The sequence below is a fragment of the Pinus tabuliformis genome, chromosome 4_2 (genome assembly GCF_031772625.1).
Source record: "Pinus tabuliformis cultivar Carrire ecotype Pingquan chromosome 4_2, CPIR1, whole genome shotgun sequence".
NCBI classification, from domain to species: domain Eukaryota; kingdom Viridiplantae; phylum Streptophyta; class Pinopsida; order Pinales; family Pinaceae; genus Pinus; species Pinus tabuliformis.
In genome coordinates this window covers 988,431,692-988,448,837 of record NC_142304.1, presented here as the reverse complement: position 1 = coordinate 988,448,837, position 17,146 = coordinate 988,431,692, and positions in this window count along the sequence as shown.

The window sequence follows — 17,146 nt, the reverse complement described above, 5'->3', positions numbered from 1 at the left end:
CAAAGCCACATCAAGCAAACCTGAGCCACAACTTGCCATACCAAATTCAGAGTTTTAGCCAGAGACAAAGATGCCCCTTAGCATGCCTTTAGTTGGTGATGCCTCTTCAAAGAATTGGGGACACTTCCTCTAGCGTAAGACTTCATCTTCTTACCAGTTTTGGAAGAGTTCTAGGAATTGCATTAAGCATTCCAAAGTTGGTGGTCATCCTTAAACCATCACAGGTTGAGACCTCCCTTTTCAAGTTGAGGTTCTCCCTTTTTATGTGGGGTGAGACCTTCCTTTCAAGGTTGAAGGTTTCCCTATTCAAAACATGAGGAGCACTTCCTCTAGCGGAAGACTTCAGCTTCATGTCAGATTTGGAAGATTTCTGGAAACTGCATTATGCGTTCCAGTGTTGGTGGTCATCCTTAAACCACCCACCTTATACCAACATTTCAGAGAGCACATTCAACCTAGTGTTGCCATGTATTTCTCACATTTTGTATTACATCTCTCTTATTGGACTCATACATACCCCTTCAGATTAAGGGGGGGAATGTTGGACACCTAATCCTCTATCAGTTGGTGTGGAATGTGAATAGCTACTGGAGTCCAAGAGACGTTGGAAGATGAATCCAACAGTGATGTACAATGTATTATAAATGAACATCTTGTGAATAGTAAAGGCAATCTAATGCTTATCATTTACATTAAGTTGTTTGCATTCCATGTATACCAAACATTCCCAAATGTCTTTCCACCTAGAATTACTTTGATCATTCAAAAAAATATTCTATGAGGCTTTCTTCAATATAAATTTAAAGTATCTCCCTTTAGTTTCTTGGGACATTTGAACTCTTTTTAAACCTAGAGACAAACTTACATGGACTCACATTAAGTTGAAAAGAGTTATTCTATAAGTAACTAGATTGTACAATATTTTATTGAGAACCAACTAGATAAATTATTACTCAAATATGATATATATATATATATATATATATATATATATATATATATATATATATATATATATATATATATATATATATATATATATATATATATATATATATATATATATATATATATATATATATATATCTTCAACGAAATAGGTAAGGGTTATCATATTAATAAAAGATTAGATTTGGGACCAAAACCCTTACATCTTGAATATTTGATACAAATAGCATGTCTTTAACAGAGTAAACAAAGTGTTTACTACCTCCTTGACTAATTAGAATTTTAAAACAAAAGAGATGTCCATTGTAGACTCTACAAAAAGTTCCAACCAAAAGATAAAACTTACAAACCAACATTATAATGCAAGATATAGATTGAACATACTACAAGCCAAAGAAAAAATTACCTCAACAGACAATGTGTTGAAATCACCATGTGAGCACCATAGGTAGTGCCACCATCAGTTATTCTTTCTTCTTGGCAGGTCGATACCTCCAAGACCTCCACCCGAGCACTGTGCTAACAAATTTCCTCACTAAGCCTGTCCAAAGAGTCCTCCATGTCAACATGGTGAACCAATAATTTAGCTTTAATAAAGAGTTGGAATGAGCATTATTGACACTCAATCATATCTTCGAGGTTAGTGATTGAGGCAACCAGAGCCTGAGTGGAGTCCGGGAGCTTCTCAATCAACTTTGAGGTGTTGATGGATCCCTGGAGGTCTGAGCAATTGGTCATCCTGTTCTTGGAGCTTGAAACATAGATATCTGCTATGGAATTCCCACCAGACCAAGGCACAAGTTGCAGAGAAGGAATGGTCAAAACAACACAACCCGGGATAAAATAATTGCTACCATTAACTTTACGAACTAGGAAGGGAAGATGTAGGAGCAAGAGACCTCTAGAAAATGATATATAATTGATCCTCGAACCTTGGCATGAGAAATTATGAGACAATTGAATCCAAATATTTATGAAATTCTCGCCAAGACAAGGAGGCGATAACAGGAGCCCTTCGCAAGACGAGAGAGTTAAGTCCATAATCAAGCATGCAATGGAAAATGTCGCAGCCAAGACATAATGCAATAATTCGAGGCCAAGGATAAACAAATGTACAATAACACAAGGGGGGACAAGACCAGTGTATGATGCCACCTGTTTGCTAGAATGTGCCACCGAGAGTGATCCAAGCAATACAAAGATAGGGAAAAGGGAGGAGCTGGCCAGAATGGATGGGCCTAGAAATCTGTTGATGTATGAAAGTAAGAGCCCCTCAATAAATCCATTAAAACCAAAGTATGGGAAGTGGAGAAATGAGATTGCTCCCCATCAATCCAATTGATAAATAGATTAATATCCATTTAAGGAATTGGAGAAGGACTCAATCTAAAGTTTATTTCTATAATACTTTGGTTCATATCAACTCTGTTTTTTGCTAATCCATCAGTTTTCAAGTTTTAAAAATGTTTGTAAATATGGAAAAAGTCAACTTGCTCAAATTGAGATATTGACACCTAGATTATTTGGATTAAAGGTGGGGATTTAGAGCAAATAGTCACCAAAGATAGTGATTCCGAAAATTCTTTGTTCACTAACAAACTCCAAACTTTTCCAAAAAACTAGATACTCAATTTGATTATTTGTTGCTCTTCAAAACTTCACACACATTACTACTTTTTCATGAAGACCAAAAATGACATCTCACCTCTTACCTCCCCTTACTCAAATATGAAATAGATATTTATAAAATTATGAAACTGGTTATTAAAGTGATAAATTATTTATATTTATGAAGAAATATAGAAGAGTACACATTTTCTTAACAATTGAGTTGGATTTAATCTCATTCAATATGAAGATGGAAAAACTAAGTTTTTATGTGTTTAGAATAGAAATATGTATTTATTTGCAAATGTGTGAAGCCTCTCAAATAAGTAAAAAGAATGATGGTAAAGCTATAAGAACATGTGTTTCTTTGAATTAAGGTTTTAGAAAGACATAGTGTAAATATGTTTTAAATTTACACAAAACATGTAAACAACTATTCTTAGTGGATTTTAATTAAAAGCACAAACATCAAAAATTAAAAAATGAATTATATGTTGGAACTCTCTCATGGTATATATAAATAATAAGAAGGGTAAGAAATTTTATTTTTTTTTTTTTTTAATGGCAATATGTCCAATGGCATTACATCTTTTGACATGACATGCGAACATATGCCACTTTTTTCAATGCTAATATAATATTTTTATGACGGTTGGTAATATGTTTATTGCGTGCTCATGAAAATGACACCCATAAAAATAAATTAGTGTTATTAATATGCCTGTTGTGTAAATGAAAGCGACCATCCATAGTGTGAGAATGAAAGTGATAATCTATTTATAGACTTATGATGAGAAGGTTTTAATAAGTATTTATATATTGTATTTTTGCTGTTTTAAATGAGTGGTTAGTGTTGTTTTAAATAAGTGGTTAGTTAGGATGGTAGAAATGTGACAAATAAATAATTAATAATAGGTTATAAATTTTATTTTAGTTATAATTTTTATTGTAAGCAATAAATTTTTATTGTGTTTATTTTTAGTGGGTATTTATTTTTTAAAATAAGTTATATAGTAGTGAGTATTTATTGTTTAATTTAAATATAGTTAAATTAAAGTAAAAGATTATGAAGATTTTGTAAAATGAAAGTTTATATAAGTGTTGCAGAAATTGAAAACCAAACTAGAAAAATAAAAATAAAAAAGGAGGTAAAATTGGAAAACTTGAGTTATATTTAATTATACAAAGTTATGGGGAGCTATGGGGTTATGCAATTTGTAAATTCTAAACATTTTGATAACAATTTGTTAATTATACAGAGTTATGGGGCTATGGGGTTATGTAATTTGTAAATTCTAAAGATTTCAATAACAATTTTTTAATTATTTTCCCTTTATTAATATACCTCATTTTATGATTTTTCTTTTAAACACAAATTTTGGTGACGGCTCAACATGCATTCGTAGATAGTAGCCAAAGATTGCTTTTCAACATTTAGTTTATGGTAAGTTTTCCCATTGTGGAAAAAAAAAACAAAAACAAAACAAAAACTTCACATAAACCAATGTGGATTTGGAAATCATAGATGTTTAACCTAAAGATGGATAGTTTGTATAAGATTTTACATATTATAAATTTGGATCAGTTGACCAAGTTGACAACATACATTTTGTTTAGATTCCATACAATCATTATACTTATTTTTTTAAATATATTTTTTGATCTCTTTAAAAAATCTAAATTATAGTTTAAAAATGAGAAAAAACTTAAATTATACTCTAAACAAAAAAGTCTATTATGCCAATATTGATTGTTGAAGATGGACATATGTAGTGTCAAATTTGAAGCAACACCATTATGGTGTCTTTAATCACCAAATTTTACTCAACTTTGAAACTACTAAACAATGAGAAGTTGATGTAGATTTAGGAAATGTTATGGAGTTCTTTTTTATTGAGAAAAGTTTGACAAAACATTTATATTTTAAAAGTGCGTAAAATATAGCTAAATTAAAAAGACTTATTTTACTCAAAAAAAAATCATTTTCAAAGAAATTGCCAACCAAACGACACCCTAGAAACATAAATCTTTGTAATATTAAAAACAATTTTAACAATGAGAAGTTGATGTAGATTTAGGAAATGTTATGGAGTTCTTTTTTATTGAGAAAAGTTTGACAAAACATTTATATTTTAAAAGTGCGTAAAATATAGCTAAATTAAAAAGACTTATTTTACTCAAAAAAAAATCATTTTCAAAGAAATTGCCAACCAAACGACACCCTAGAAACATAAATCTTTGTAATATTAAAAACAATTTTATTCTATTGTTTTAAGATCTAGGCTAATGAATCCATTTTTAGATTATCATCAATACAATTTCCAGCTACATTTTTAAGTAAAATTTCAGAGCTACTATTTATATTTTAAAAAAATTAATATAAATACAATAAAAAAATTTATTAATTATTATTTTATTTACTTACGAAAAGGTGTAAAATGATCCATCAAATTTGATAGATTGAAATTTTTTACAATTTTCAAGCAAAATTATACATGACCCTTTTTTCAAGTCAAGTCTATAACTCCAATATTCAATTCAAAACACTATATTAATATTTTTAATAAAAAATATTTATAAAAAACATTAAAATATATTAAAAATCAACTTAATCAAATTGATATAACTATCACTAATACATCGTTAACTCTTTAGATTTTTTATTAGATTTTGACAAAATCAATCACATATAAGTTTACACTACTCACGATATATTTAATTCCTTTTTAACATTATCTTTTCAATTAAGAAAAAACAACAATAACAACACCATCTTTGAGATTGGGTAAAAGATACTATTCATTATCTTTCAATAAAAAACAACAACAACATCTTTCAATAAAAGATACTATTCATTCAAAATTTCAGAAGTTTATGGTATAGTGCATTAATTTTTGTTCGATTTTGACAAAATCAATCACGTTTAAGTTTACACTACTCACGATATATTTAATTCCTTTTTAATATTATCATTCAATAAAAAATAATAATAACATCATTGAATAAAAGATACTATTCATTATCTTTCAATTAAAAAACAACATCTTTGGATTAAAAAATACTATTCATTCAAAATTTCAGAAATTTCCAGCAGAATGCATTATTTTTTATTCGATTTTGACAAAATCAATCACATTTAAGTTTACACTACTCACGATATATTTAATTCTTTTTTAATATTATCTTTCAATAAAAATAACAACAACAACACCCTTGGGTAAAAGATACTATTCATTCAAGTTTCAAGCAGAGTGGCATAATGCATAAGATTCATGGGTATTGATTCTTTTAACCCTAACCATGCTGACAACTTTAATAATGGGGAAAGTGGAGGCATGTGTATGAATATTCGTGATTTTGACACGTAAATATTAATTTTCATTTTATTATATTAATTTTTATTCTACTTATTATTCACTGTGTAGTTTTAATTTTTTTGGGGGGCTTCAAAATCGTTGAAGAATGTAATTAGTTTGGTTAACAAAAAAATTATATTAAAAAAAATTACTTATTAAAATATGGGTTTTATGTTTGGGTTAATGTTTTCGAAGTCAAAGTTCTCACTGAGGATTTTTAGGTTTTGTCTTGAGTCATTAGTCATTGTTTATTATTAAAACTTTCTTGGGCTTTTGTATCATGTAAAAAGAATTATTTTTAAGTCAAGAAGGTAATTTGTCACCTCCACACCAAATTGGCCCTGCCCTTAACAAGTCGGCATGAATTAGGGCAATTCGACCTCACAAGAAGCCTTTATATTGAGCAGTTCAACTTCATTTGGAGAGCATCATCAACAAGTTTAGTATCTAAGAAGTAGTAGCTGGAAAAGAGTGTGAAGTTGAAGGAGAGACGCTGAGAAGAATAAAATCGAGGTTTTGCCCTTTATCTCACACGTGCGAAGATATTGAGTTGAAGTTGGGGCCAAAATTTTGTCCATGTTGCAGGGTCGAAGTATTGAAGCTTGGGACCGAAAATCTGATGTTGGGGCCGAAATTTTGATCTGAAGTTGCACCTTGAAGCGTTGACACTTGGAAGGCTAAGAAAAGGACATCTACAAGGAGGAAGGGTTGACTTGGTGGTTGGAGGAGGTCTTTGTGTAAGTATAAGGAGTCTAGAAGTGTCTCATCTAGAATTGAATTACTGAAGGAAGAGTTCTCCACTGGGTTTTCCCCTTATAGGGGTTTTTCCCTGGTTGTGCGCCTACATCTTGTGTCTCTTGTTCTTGTGATCTTCACACTTATATAATTTGGTAATTGCTTGATGAAAGATACACTAATAAAGAAGTAAAATATGCCAACATAATTCACAGATAACTATCAAGAAAGAGGAATCAAACCCTAATATCTACTAGCATTGATTTCTCAACATGGTATCAATGCTTAAGTTAGAGATCACTTTGTTGCCTTGAAATGAAAGATTCTTCCCTCTATGGCGGCTTACTTAAGTTGGGATTCAATATTATAAGAATTGCAGGAAGCTAGATTAGAAGGATCATCTACAACTTATCTAATAAATTCAAAAGTGAAGGGTTCTTGGTTTCTCTCACAGGTACTCTCGATGATGACAATGCATGGATCATTGATAGTGGAGCATCAAAACACATGACGGGAGAAAGTGGACAACTTCATACTCTATTGAAGGAACCATCATCTCATGCAGTGGATCTAGGAGACAATAACAGTTATGTGGTCAAGGGCCTGGGATCTACATCATTAAAGCTAGCAAAATGGAGCGAAGTTACATCTCAACAACATACTCTATATTCCAGGATTAAAAAATAATTTACTTTCAATTTCTTGTTTAGAAGATAAAGGAGATAGGGTTGCCTTTGTAAATGGAAAAGTTTTGGTTTGGGGAAAGGATACAAGCATTGATAAGGCAAAATTTATTGGAGTACGTGAAGGAATGTTACATAGAGTCATAAATCCATCTCCTCAAGCCCTAGTTCACATGGAGATCAATCCTATCGAACTATGGCATAGAAGATATAGGCATATATATTACAGAATTGTTCCCTCTCTTAATCAAGTGGTAAATGGCATCCCCAACATCAAGGAAGATCATGAAGGAGTATGTAAGGGATGTGCTTTGGGGAAGAATACAAGGAGGCCTTTTACAAGCAGTGATATAAGGTCTAAGGAAATATTAGACCTCATTCATTCTGATGTGTGTGTGCATATGTCTAACAAATCTCTTGGAGGTCATCTTTATTATGTGACCTTCATTGATGATCACTCTAGAAATACATGGCTCTATCTTCTCAAGGCAAAGGACGAAGTATTTGAAAGGTTCAAAGAGTTTAGATCTGAAGTGGAAACATTAACCGAAAGAAAGATAAAAACTTTGAGATCCAACAATGGTGGGGAATACACTTCAAAAGAAATAGTTGCATATTGTAAAGAAGCAGGTATTAAGAGGGAGATCATTGTTCCCTACAATCCCGAGCAAAATGGAGTTGTAGAGAGGAAAAATAGAACAATTGAAGAATGTATAAGAACTATGATATTTGATCAAGATCTACCAAAGTTTCTATGGGGTGAAGCAACAATGACAACAATATATATATACAAAACAGAATTCCTCATAGAATCCTAAAGAATATGACACTTGAAGAATCCTTCACAAGAAAGAAGCCATGTGTGGACCATCTATGCATCTTTGGGTGTCCAGCATACATCCATGTTCAAAGACAAGCGAAAGAAAATAGATTCTATAAGCATTAGAGGAATCTTTGGTGGCTACAGTCTCTCTTCAAAATCATATAGAATCTACATCAAAGAAGGAATACAAATTGAAGTAAGCATGGATGTCATATTCGATGAGAATTGTAATAGCCCTGGTGAAAATTCCATGTAAAAATATATAAAGACAACAGATGATGGGACACGTATTCCAAGCTGAATGGTGGGCAAGACATCCTAGGGGGGTGTTCATTTGGTTGTTTATGGTTAAGGAAATTGGCAAAGGCAATGGATAAGGCATTAAAGAGGCAAAAAAGGTATTTTGGCACATGTATTTATGAAAATAATGGAAATTAGGAGAAAAGGAAGGTGAAATGTCACATGTTGCATGTGAAGATGAAATTGAAGGAAAATAATGGAAAATGAAAAAAATAGAGGCCTCATTAATAAAAAGGATTCTGAGGATCACTGGGTAAGACTTGGTTGGTTCAATTTTGGAGCTCTCTCATTATTCTCCCTCTCTCTCATACTTTTGGACACTTAGGGTTTTCTTGGAGCACTTTGTCATTGGAGCAAGAAAGGCAAAGAAGGCAAGAGGAAGCAAATATCAAGCAGGGAAAGGCAGGATCAAGCAGCTACAATAGGCTTCATTGTAGGTATCAACTTGCATGTGTATTTTCCTTGCTAGATTTGGCATGCATGGGATTGAATGTGTTTATTTTCTACCATGGCATGGGTCTTGCTAGGTGTGACATTAGTTTCAGCCTAGGCTTGACATTTCTTGATAGCTTTGATGAGATGGGTTCTCTCATGCGGTTTTTGGGGGATGGTCAGATTGGATTTGAATCTGAGTGGGGTGGATATCTCAATTAACAAACACATGGTGGTAGTGGTCCTTGAACCGGACTGAGGATGCATGAAGACATTGGCCTAGTAACCCCTGAACCAAACTGTGGGTTGCGATAAAGCCAGATTGTGTGCCTCGGTGGGCCTAGGAATCCTTGTCAGTGAATGGCGGGATATACGGTAAATCCAAGAGATGGATTTTCTCTCCATTGGGCCTAGTGATTCCGAGATGGAATTCACGTTAAATCCTAGAGAGTATGTCTCAGTGTAGGGCCTAGTGATCCCTAGATCAGATTGCGAATGTACAGTAAAGTCTGAGAAACTAGGAGGCACTCAAATTCCTCACGGTGTAGGTGGAGAACTCCGATGGCATCCACATTGAATGGTGTTTTTGATGTGTTCTATGAGTCCCACATTCATGCTTGGAATATGGCACGAGGGTGATTGGCTGAAGAGAGACTTGGATCAGTCAATCTATAGTCGGGTGGAACGTGGTAGTCCCATCACTAGTTGGTTCATTGCATCATTAACGAAAAATTCATTCCCTTGATTTTCATGTGCAAATGTATTGATGTATATATGGATTTTGATGGTTGGTATGTTTATTGTATTTTTGTTCCTATTATGTTTGTTATATGCACATTTACCCCATAGGGTGTTACAGAGTGGTATCAGAGCATGGTTCAAACACTTGGACTGGATGGGCTTTATCATAGGTGAAATGGAGAACAAAGGTTTAAATTTTACACATTTCTTTCATATATGTCTTTCTTCTGTGGCATATTAGAAGTTGAAAAATTGTCCATATTGAAGGTAAATCCCACTGATAATGTGGTCAAAATTTCAAATATTGCTTCACAATACTTTAGGAATTATGATATAAGGAAGATGACCTTCCTGAATGCACCTTTAAATAGGTCATGTTGGAATTTCTGCAATAACTCGTCTTCTGTAGGCTTTCAGAAGCTGAAAAATTGTCCACATTAAGGGGACATATCACTGATTATGTGGTAGAAATTTAAGATATTGGATTGCAATATTTTAGGATATATGAGTAGAGGGAGTCGAGCCTTTTGAATGCTCCTAAAATCAAGCCTCAAACAGGTCACGCTGAAATTTTTGTTATAACTTTTCTTCTGGGCACTCTCCGGAGCTTAATTTTTTCCACGATGAGGGGAAATCCCACTGATATTGTGATAAAAATTTCATACATTTATTCTCTATATTTTAGGATATATGACCAGTGGAAGTCGAGCTTTCGGGATACTCCTAGAATTGTGCACCAAATAGGATTATGTTGGTATTTTGTTATAACTTTTCATTTATGAAATCTTGGAAGTTAAAATTTGAACTATAGTGAGGGAAAATACCACTAATAATATGGTTCAGTTTCCATAACTTGTACTACTATAGTTTAGGATATATGCATTGAATCATTCGCTATATTAGTTTTCATGCAAAGTGTTTAATGAAATGCTTAAATGGTTCACTAATTAATTGCATACAAATTGTTTGATAAAATGCCCCAATGAGTATGTTGTTTGTGGTTTGGGATAGTATTGATGTGTAATAGTATTCTTGTAGTTTATATATGCTTACTTGTATGTGAATAGTTTTCTATATTAGTTTGCATGTAAAGTGTTTGGAGAAATGCTTACAGGCAAATGCAATAGTATAGCAATTGTTTGAAGAAAATGTAAAAGTATGGTAATTGTTTGAAGAAAATGTTATTTTTTAGATGGGATTGTATTGTGGTAGGATAATATGGATGTAGTTGATCTATGACTATTTTCATGCAAAGAATTTGAAGAGTTGCATGTATGGAATTTGAAAGATTACATGCAAGGAATTTGAAAAGTTGCATGTAAGGAAATGGAAAAGTGGCATGTTTTCAGTTATTATGTTACAAGTGGAATAAGTGAAATGTTTTGACTTAATCTCATACAAAATGCATGAAAAATAAAAATCAATTTCTTTTCAAGTGTGGTTAAATTTAGTAGAGCTTTGGAGATCTCATTTCCATAATTGGACATTGGAGATCAGGCCATTATAGTAGCTTCCTCCTTCTACCTTAGTGTGTACCATGGATAGTAAGGGGGTATGCTTATAGGTTGTTTGAATGCTTGATTAAAAATGTGATATGTGTTTGTGCTTACAAAATTGTATGCAGGAATACTCTTGTTTTAATACGGTTGTATTAACACAATATGTGTTGAGACAACTAATATGCACTTGCGTGCAACTGGGTGCTAGTTTTAGTATTATGACTATGATTATGAGTTGATTACCGACTATGACATTGGTGAAAGATGATTTCAAATTAATAGACACGATTTCTTGAGTTTTGGAACATGTGACTAGCTGTGGATGGATTATATGTCACTTACATGTTGATTTCATGATACCTACTTACATCCTTGTATGTTAGGTTACATTTTTTAATATTTTGATTACATGCATCAGTCTTGTAGGTTGATTACAAGAAATGGTCGATTATGTTTGACTACATGTGGTTATGCATATTGGTATTTGGTTTGGCATTACTTATGCATATTGTTGGTTGCATGTGGCAATGTGTACAAGGGAGTAATGATTGTTGTCATGCATGAGGTCATGGTTTGTGTAGTTGATATGGTCATGCATTGATCACTGGACTCTAGCTGGAATGATTTGTATATGGTTTGGTACTCATTTTTTATGTTTGTATATGCAGTTGTTATACGTGTATGGTCTTGGTTATGATTATGCATGTATAGTAGGTCAAATATGCCTTGTCAAGTCATTGTATGCAATTTAGGTCATCATGAGATTATTGGTTGTTATGATGCTAATGAGCTAGTTGAGATAGAGCAAGGGATGTAGATCATCATAATGAGGTTGCAACATTAGACTTTGGGATAAGAGCAGATCCTCATACAGGTAGTGTATGTTTGGCATGCAAGTATGTAAGTTAAGGATTATTATATGCATTAGGGTTATATACATTAGGTTGTGTACACTCCTTTTGATGTTATGGTTACATTCATGATAGATGTTAGTTGATCAATGTAGTTATATGCACATGAGTAAGATAGTCAAAAATGATAGTAACATGTAGTTGTATGCATTGCTATTGTTGTTTTATATTAGGTAACCTGATGATTAGGTTATATGTTGTTGATGAGCGTGATATATAGAGTATTATTGTTCTATGCTATTAACTTGATGATTAGGGTTACTTCATTGATATCTTGATGTTGTAATTTGGATTGGCCATATGCGCGATGGTTATGTTCATTGCATTAAAATATTGATATTGTGCTAACCTGATTTAGCCTATGCAGATGATTATCGTTGCAAAATTCAGGTATGAGCCGACATATTTGTGATATGGTGTTGTACTAATCTAGATTGACCATACATATGTGATTGTTATGCATGAACGACAAATGCTTATGAGATTATTACGTCAACATGTTAGTTATTTACTGTTAGGGATATCATGATTTATGTTTGAGTAGATATGTTGTGAAGTTGTATCGTGTTAGCCTAGATTGATTGTGCAGACAATATAGCCTCCCCTGAGTTACCCTAAGGTATGAGGTTTCTTATGTAGTATACTTGGTGCTTCATTCTTGATTATGTTGTCTATTTGATGTTGATTGTTTGGTGTCTATTATGCCGTCTAGTTAATTTATTTAACATGGTATGTTGCAAGTTGGTATGAACATTTGATGAATTGCATAATATGAGTATGTGTTCAAATGATCTTGTTTTAATATGATTATACTAAAATATATTTGTTGAGATAGTTGATATGTATTGAGTATAGTAGGTGATAGTTGTAGTATTATGGTTGATGACTATGAGTTGACTATGGATTATGACGTGATTGTTAGTCTTGGTAACAGTTGAATTCAAATTAATAGATATGATTGTCTTGATATTTTGAACATGTGGTTGACATGTGTGAGTAGTTGCAGGGTAACATGCTTGGTATTATCATGACAAGGTAATAGTTTATGTGTCTATATAACTAACAGTTGGACGGTGTGATAGCACATAGTACGCCTCAATTCCAACAAGGTAACAAGGTAAAAGAAAGCAATTGGGCGAGAATTCCTTTGGCTATGTTTAGAAACCCTAATTTCGAACGAATGGGTGCTTTGCACACAGGAATTCTTCTTAACCTTGACTTTGTCTGACATTATGTGGATATGTGTTATATTCATGAACATGTACTTCACATGTATATTAGCTAGTCTTTAGCTACAGGTGGATCTATCAAAGGATTGGAGTCCCTTGAGAGATGGCGTGGATGTGTTCAGTTGCAAGCAACGTGCTTGGCACAACAAGATAAGCTAACTAGTGTATTTTTATTTATGCACTAAAAATTATGTGTTTATGGTAGTATGATGTAGGGGATTGCATGGCAAGAGACTGCCATGAAATATTGAAGAAGGCTCTAGTTGAGTTTCCCTGGGAACCATGGGGATCGATTCATGGTGTTTGTTGTTAGTCTTGTGATTTTGGTCTTTTGCGATTGTTTCGCTTGATTTGCAAGTTTGATTGTGTATGGTGCATAGCTATGCCACTTTGTTTGTGGAGTCATGTTGTTATTGATTTTCATGGTTTTCTTGTTGTTGTTGTTGTTGTTTCCGTTCTTTCCTTTTACACTTTGAGTCTGGGGAATTGGTTGGGAAAGAGGAAATTTAATGTAGCTCGAGGAGATCTATGTGGTACCCAACAGGTGATGTAAGACTCAGAGGAAACTTTGTGCATGAGTGAGCGCAGCGGAAGGTAAGACCATGACAGTCATTTGGACTAGTTGGGTCCATTGTGGTAAATGGACAGTAGGAGTGCAGACACAAGAAATGTAACCAAAAAAGGTAAAGTAAATGGATCATAGGTGTCATATGCTTTCGATATGTTGGGAACTATTGCTCTCAATGCTTGTGCATAAATAAGGAAGTTCTCTTAACCTAGATTGTCTGACATGACCATGATTGTTTTATGATAATGATTATATATGCATGTATGTATATATTGGTGCCATTCTTTTACAAGGCCGTCAAGGATCATTATGTGGAAGGATGATTGCTTATGCAATTAAATGGCATGAAGAGGTTCCTGCTCTTACGAGGAATCAATTGGGAAGAGTAATCACGACAAATATACGAGGTTAGTATCATGTGGATATGAATTGATATTGTATACTTGTATTATGCCTATGTTTATGTTATGATAGGTAATGCTAAAGGATACATTAACAAAGTGAAAGCAGTGTGGTTTGTGACATGCTAGGGTAAGCATGGATAAGACACGGGAAACAAGGTTTCTTGGTAAGGACAGTACGGTTTTGGATGTGTGGTACAACTATTGTGCATATACTATATATGTTGTACATGTTTCATATATGATGTGTGCACATGTGGTGTTGTGTATATATAGTGTGTGTACATGTTGTTTATGCAGTTCTATGTACAGGATGGTACAGACAATGTTGTATGAATGTTACATATTCAATATTGGGTATAGATGGTGTTATGTACATGTTGGATATGCGGCATTGTGTTCATATTGTATTGTGTGCATGATGGATATGCGATGTTGTGTGCATATGGTGCTATGCGCATGTTGGATATGTAGTGTTGTGTATAGATGATGCTATGTACGTGTTGGATATGCAGTGCTATGTACAAGTGGTGTTGTGTGCATGTGGTACATTGGTACTATGTACATATGGTGTGGTGTGCATGATTGTACAAGTGGTGTCGTGTGCGTGTGGTGATGTGTACATATTGTACAAGTGGTGTTGTGTGCATGTGGTGCTATGTACATGTCGTGCATGTGGCATTGTGTACATGTGGTGTCGCATACATGTCGTGTGTGTGGTACTGTGTACATGTGGTATTGTGTATGCATTGTATAGTGGTGTAGTGTAAATGTGGAATTGTGTACACGTTGTGTAGGTGGTGCCATGTACATGTGATGTTGTGCACACGTTGTGTAGGTGGTGCAGTGTACCGGTGGTACTGTGTACATGTTGTACATATGGTACTAGTGTACATGTGGTATTGTGTGCATGTCATCCATGTTGTGTTATGGGCATGTGGTATTATGTATATTGTGGCATCTGTACTCATTGTGTTGTACTATGTGTAGGTACATGTATTGGGTGGTGTTGACGGTGTTGGATCTGCCAACATTCAGGGGATCACCCCGGTATGAACTCCAAACTAGACCTCACACCTTTTAGTGTGGGAATCCCATCCAATACAATGGCCCGATGCCATTATCTTAAGGATTTTTCCTCAACTCTTGCTTGTCAGCACTGGAGTGTGGTGAAGTAAAATTATAAGTGTGGACATGAACAAATTCCTCTAGCCCGATAATGAGTCTAGCCACAACAGATACATTCTATGGAAGATTTCCTTAGGTTAGAATCAATCAAGAGGGCATACCTCTTGGTCACTTATCCTGCTTGATGATGTCCTCGCTTGCTTGCTCCAGCAATCTCTCACTTCCTTCTTCAAGCTTTTGAAACAAGTAAACAACAACAACACACAAACATAATAATAGACAAATTGCAATTCAACCTACTTAATGAGTCAAGAAGCATTAAGACACGGATATGTAATATTAAAAAACATGTAGGAAATCAATCGATAGTTGCATATATTAATATCAAAGAGAGATTACAACCATTCGTCTTGACGTTGCAGTCTTCCTCTGACAAGATCGGGTTCCCACACACTTTTGCTAGCATTCCATGATGGCTTCAAACAACAATAGTTTAAAGGCTCTTCCCTTTAGGCTTCACTCCAAACCAAACACACTTCTCCCTCACACAACTAGGTAGCTACAACTAGTAATAACTTGCTTGTCTAATCAAAATAGTATACTCACACTCAGCCAAAACTCTAACTGCAACTAGCTTGTGCTTGGGAAGAAGGGAGGTTTATATAGGAAATATGGATGGGAGATGGATCCTCTTCTCATGGGAGAAGGACTTATCCCTTGAGGTAGTTCCATCATTATAGGGGAAAGGAGCCCAAACTGTCATCCTTGACCCCATCCGGCCAAACCATTTATCGAACTTCCGTTACGAAGCTTCTAGAGTTGGAAGCTTCGGCTCTAATTTAAAAAACTTTCCATAACAAGACCAGCACGACTAGAACACAGCTCAGTCGCACTGATCGACGCAAGGAATAGTGCTAATCTCTGCACATCGGCACGGGGGAGACAAAGGTCATTAGCGCCAGTCTTGTAAACTGGGCAAAACAAAAGTTTCAGGGGAAATGGTGCAAAAGGGAAATGATCTGCTCATGAAGAGGGACATAATGGGAGTTTCTTCATGAAGGCAAAGCATGCGGGGTTCATTGTAGAGGTCCTCTAGGATCAAGGAATGGCAAGTATAGGGACAGTGACAAAATATTGTGTAACAGATGCCCCCTAAAGTGTGAAGGCCGAGCTGGAGTGAGGGATGAAATGCTTTATAAATCAGTGCAGGGAACCAGTCTGCCATTGGAAAACCTGCAAGCAAGTACAGATACATATACATAAACTGAGATATTTGTCAAATGATACATGAATCATGGCATGGACACAGACATCTAGAGAATGATCATGTAAATGGATCCAGATATGGGTGCAGCCATCCGTTAAGGGGGATCATAATGAAACCAAGGTATGGTCACAGCCATCCAATAATGAGAAGGATCACATATGATAACTCATGGTCTGGTCGCAGCCAACCATCCGAAAGAGACATGCATATCATCACAATCATGTCACACCACTTCACAACATGGACTTGTGTGATCTGAGTCCAGGATCTTGCACTCCAACACGACCTAATCAAAGTACAAATTCTAGCATGCGAATAGATGTGTTGACGTCGAACATGTTAGAAAGCCGCTTAATTACCAGTCAATGATGTAAACTGTTAACAAGTGCAAGAGAAACCACCAATAATGACAATGGACCTCAAGGTACTATCAGCACAATTCACAGAATGTGAATACAGGAACTGAAGTCAAACACCCGTGAAATCACTCGATCAAAAGCCAATGATGTGAACTTGT